Here is a 5,370-nt window from a genome sequence, read left to right on the forward strand (position 1 = left end):
AAAACTTATGTTATCCTGTTACAGGTATCTGAATGGGATATGGCCCCTCTAACAAAGATAAATAAATAAAAATGCATATTCCACAGTTCAGGTGTGCTTAAATAAAAATGTTTTTATAATTGTTTTCTTTTTTTAATTATTTTGCTAACATGTTAAATGGGGTGAGAAATTAGTTTATAATGTGGTAATTATATTTGAACACTGAAGGCTTACTGATTTATGAGTCTGTGTGATACATTTGCTCCCTTCATTTTTTTTAACTTTGGGAACATTATTAGATTAGTTATACTCTATTTATTTACTACTCTGCTGCTGGTTAGGATGGGTACACAAAACCCTTAAACTATTAAGAATGAATAACAATGTAAATATTATGAGTTATGAATTATTAGGATCTAATATTAAAAGCAGGTGAATGCAGGTTATAGTTTACATGTACTCCAAATCAAACACTAAATTGGTGACTCATTAATGTTCTTTTTCTCATTAATGTTATTTTTCTATCATTTGAGCAATGTGGCTAATGTGCTTTTTAGATTAAAAATAAGTGTTGCCTGTCCAAAGAAGGTTACTTTATGAAAAGTAAAAGTTTATAAGATATCACTTATAATAACGGGAAAATATTGATTTCTTCTTTGGGTTTTGCATTCTCTCTCTCTCTCTCTCTCTCTCTCTCTCTCTCTCTCTCCCCCCTCCTCTCTCTCTCTCTTTCTGTAAAACAGGTTTTTTTTTTTTTTTTTTTTTTTTTTTTTTATTTACCCCTTTTTCTCCCCTTTTTAGCGCATCCAATTGTTCAATTAGCATCGTGCTTCCTCTCTGTCTATGCCGAACCCTGCCCTGACGGAGGTGATTGAAGCTAACCCGTATCCCCTCCGAAACATGAGCAGCAGCCAGATGCATCTTTGCCACCCACACATTGACGAGTTTGGCGCCACCTAGCGTTGCATGCGGAGAGACACACCCTAAGGGCACCCTCTCCCATCTCTGTGTAAGCGCCTCCAATCAGCCGGCAGAGAACGCAATCGCATTCTGACAGAGAGAGACCCACATCCGGTTCTTTGTCCCACCCCCCATATGAGCAACCGGCCAATCGTTGCTCATATAGCCACTCAGCTTCGAACCGGTAAAGCAAGGCTGGATTCGATACCACGTTCTCAGAATCCAGCCCTGGTTGCAGCGCGTTTCTTTTTACTGCTGCGCCACCTGAGCGGCGTAAAACAGATATTTAATAAAGATAAAAGAGCAAACATCATTTAACATTTTCAGTCAGAAATAGAGTGCACTTGTTTCAATGAGCCCCTAGAGGTGAAAAGAGCATAGATCACCCAAAGAGAAACCATTATGGCTGAAAGAGTGAATGTCCAAAGGTGTAACCCCAGATTATTCAATTACATTGTGACCTCGATAGAATTAATGTTACCAGAGAAAAGACAAATGTTCTCTTAAGAGAAAAGGTGTAGAACTTAGAAATTCAATATGGTAGCTGTTTTTAATAATGTGCTAGTGAGTTGGTAGTTTGTCTATTTTTTGTTTACCAAAATGTAATAAAAATGTAGTCACACATGTACTCACCATGCAGAAAAGTGGAGTGATGTACTTCCAGCAATAGTTTATCAATGACACATGAGTTTATGGTTTATTCATCTTTATTAGCTGCTTCATTCTGATCAGAGAGACAGTTGGAAACACTTGACACAAGTTGGAAATACATCCAAGACAAAACGACAATCCACTGTTAATCCACCCATGTTTTGGAAAGAAACCAGAAAAACTTAAACCTACAGTTAAAAAATCAAACGATGGTTCCCAGAAACCTGGAGCTGTGCTACACCCATTACACCTCTTGTTCAATCCAACTCCAAAATTCTAAGTTAAATTTACATTAGACAGACACTTCTATAGAGGAAACATTATTAAAAGTATTGAGCAAATATTAACATATAGAATCCAGTTATGATTTATAGTCAGCACTGTAGTATTACTGACAAGCATAAGAGTTCCTGAAGGCACATAATAAAATTCTATTTAGAGTCCAGACATGGGGCACATTATGTTTTCTCTTCACTGAAAAAGAACGATGCAATTTTAGACCCAGTCCATGTTTCAAATTACACCCAAAATTCTCATGCTTAAAAGTGGGAGGGAGTGTTGTTCTACTGGTTGAGGGACTTTTTATTTTAATGCCAATGCATTAAGAGAAAAACACGACGTTATATTACAATTTTACCACGAGATGTAACTGTCGATCTTGTTTTTGATTTACACCGTCTATGTTAAGGCAAAATGACACCGATCAGGCATAAAATTATGACCACCTCCTTGTTTTTACACTCACTGTCCATTTTATCAGCTCCTCTTACCGATTGTAGCAGGATGGGGTTTTGTGTTGATTTCATCTAAATTGCTCTCCAGCTGAGGATGATTTGTAGGTACCTTTAAATTGCTGGGCGGTCCTTTCCCATGCTATAAGTATGGGCATTGGTTGGCTACCTGTGGTGCACTTCCTGCTGTTTCCTCTTCCGGGGCATCTGACGTCCGTGCCGGCATGGACGAGTTTGGCTTCGAGTCTCCCGGTAAATCGCTTCTTAACGATTAAAAGCCATGTGGGCTTGTGTTTGTAGTACCGGTGCTATGTTGCGGGTTTTCTCTGCATTTTTGTTGGCGTGTTTCGCCTTCAGTCGAGTGAAAATAGCGGCTACATTACACTACTGTGACTACGGTAGCTGTTGTGCCCTCTGGTCTGTACTCTGACTTTCACTGCGCGGAAAACTGCATTGCTGTTTCCTGGTCTTTTAGCCTGGATCGTGCTGGTTCAGTTCCAGTTTCCTGAGTGCTGCTGTTTTGCCTTCATTGGGGTTCTGCTGAAACTACTGTTTTGTCTGGATTGCTGTTTTGCCTGAGAGACTGTTTTGCCTGCATTGGGTTTTGCCTAAACTACTGTTTGGCCAGACTTTGTCATTTTTGTTTATATTACTGTTTTGTCTGAATCGTATTTTGAGTTATTGTTTTGTATAAATACATTTTGTTTATATAATTGTTTCCATTTATTTTGATTTATGGTTTATTGTATTGTAGAATTATTTGTTTTCTTTCTTTTCCTCTGGCTGGACAGGAGCTGTGGGCCAAAGCAGGAGGCAGACGGATTTTGGTGGTGGAACCTCTTTCACTTGCCCTGCAGTCTAGAGCACGTTGGGTGTTATTGAGGTGTGCGGTGTGATCACGTGTGGTGTGTAGTGTAGGAGATTCCTTTACTTCCATATTTCCCGCTGCCGTGGTACGCCCTCAGCCCTGTTCCTTCCTGCCCTGGTTGTCTTTAAATTATAAATGGACCCATAGAGTATTAAATGTGATGTGGCTAATAATTTTATACTAATTGTGTCTGTCTTAGAACGTGGCTTGTCCCGTGTGGAAACTTTTGTAAACAATTGTTAATAAAACTAACTAAGTGTTGGAAGTACGTCTCTGGTCTCCAAGTGTGTTCGAACCTGGGTGTCTTTCTTTCTGGGCCTTACGTGCCCGTTATATAAACATTCCTAGGGGTGAAATTCCCCTAGGTGGCGTTGTCGAGCAACTTTAAACAAACCAAACGCCGACCACTCCGTCACAATCATAAGAGCACCTTGTAGTTCTAAAATTACTGACTGTAGTCCATCTGTTTCTCTGCATGCTTTGTTAGCCCCCTTTCATGCTGTTCTTCAATGGTCAGGACCCCCACAGGACCACTACAGAGTAGGCATTATTTAGGTGGTGGATCATTCTCAGCACTGCAGTGACACTGACATGGTGGTGGTGTGTTAGTGTGTGTTGTGCTGGTATGAGTGGATAAGACACGGCAGTACTGATGGAGTTTACCGGGATTCAGGGTAGGACATTCCAAAACATTCCCACCATATTAACAACTGTTCGGAACACTGACAAATCAGAACATTACACAGAGCTAGTGAGTGGAATATGTTTATTTATAATTCCTACATCCCAGCTTTTCAATGGGCGCAAGGCACACAGTAACACCCTGGACGGGGCACCAGTCCATCGCAGGACAGACACACATACACACACCCATTCACCTATAGGTAAACCTGACTGCATGTTTTTGGACTGTGGGAGGAAACCGGAGCTCCCAGAGGAAAATGGAAGACATACAAGACCATTGATAATCTCCCTTGGAGTCAAGATCTCATCCCGTGGGGTCAAAATGATCATGAGAACGGTGAGCAAAAATCCCAGAACTACACGGAGGGACCTGATGAATGACCTGCAGAGAGCTGGGACCAAAGTAACAAAGGCTACCATCAGTAACACACTACGCCGAGAGGGACTCAAATCCTGCAGTGCCAGGCGTGTCCCCCTGCTTAAGCCAGTACATGTCCAGGCCCGTCTGATGTTTGCCAGAGAGCATATGGATGATCCAGAAGAGGATTGGGAGAATATCATGTGGTCAGATGAAACCAAAATGGAACTTTTTGGTAAAAAAACTCAACTCGTCGTGTTTGGAGGAAGAAGAAAAACCCAAGAACACCATACCTACTGTGAAGCATGGGGGTGGAAAGGGGACAGGGCGACTGATCCGTGTTAAGGGAAGAATGAACGGGGCCATGTATTGTGAGATTTTAAGACAAAACCTCCTTCCATCAGTGAGAGCATTGAAGATGGAACGTGGCTGGGTCTTCCAGCATGACAATGATCCCAAACTCACTGCTCGGGCAACGAAGGAGTGTCTCCGTAAAAAGCATTTCAAGGTCCTGGAGTGGCCTAGCCAGTCTCCAGACCTCAACCCCATAGAAAATTTGTGGAGTCCGTGTTGCCCAGCGACAGCCTGCTCTAGAGGAGATCTGCATGGAGGAATGGGCCAAAATACAAGCTACAGTGTGTGCAAACCTGGTGAAGACTTACAGGAAACGTTTGACCTCTGTCATTTCCAACAAAGGTTATGTTACAAAGTATTGAGTTGAACTTTTGTTATTGACCAAATACTTATTTTCCACCATAATTTACAAATAAATTCTTTAAAAATCCTACAATGTGATTTCCTGGATTTTTTTTTCTGATTTTGTCTCTCATAGTTGAAGTGTACCTATGATGAAAATTACAGACCTCTCTCATCTTTCTAAGTAGGAGAACCTGCACAATCAGTGGTTGACTAAATACTTTTTGGCCCCACTGTATATATATATACAGTATATATATATATATATATATATATATATATATATATATATATATATATATATATATATATATAAATACATGTGATATAAGCTTTAGCTTGAGACCTGTTTTAAAATAGAGTACAACTACACTTTAACGCTATAATAAAACAGAAGGACAAAAGAAAACATGCAGGCAAACATGCAGTTTCAAAATCAAGCA

The sequence above is a fragment of the Trichomycterus rosablanca genome, chromosome 6 (assembly GCF_030014385.1).
Source record: "Trichomycterus rosablanca isolate fTriRos1 chromosome 6, fTriRos1.hap1, whole genome shotgun sequence".
NCBI classification, from domain to species: Eukaryota; Metazoa; Chordata; class Actinopteri; order Siluriformes; family Trichomycteridae; genus Trichomycterus; species Trichomycterus rosablanca.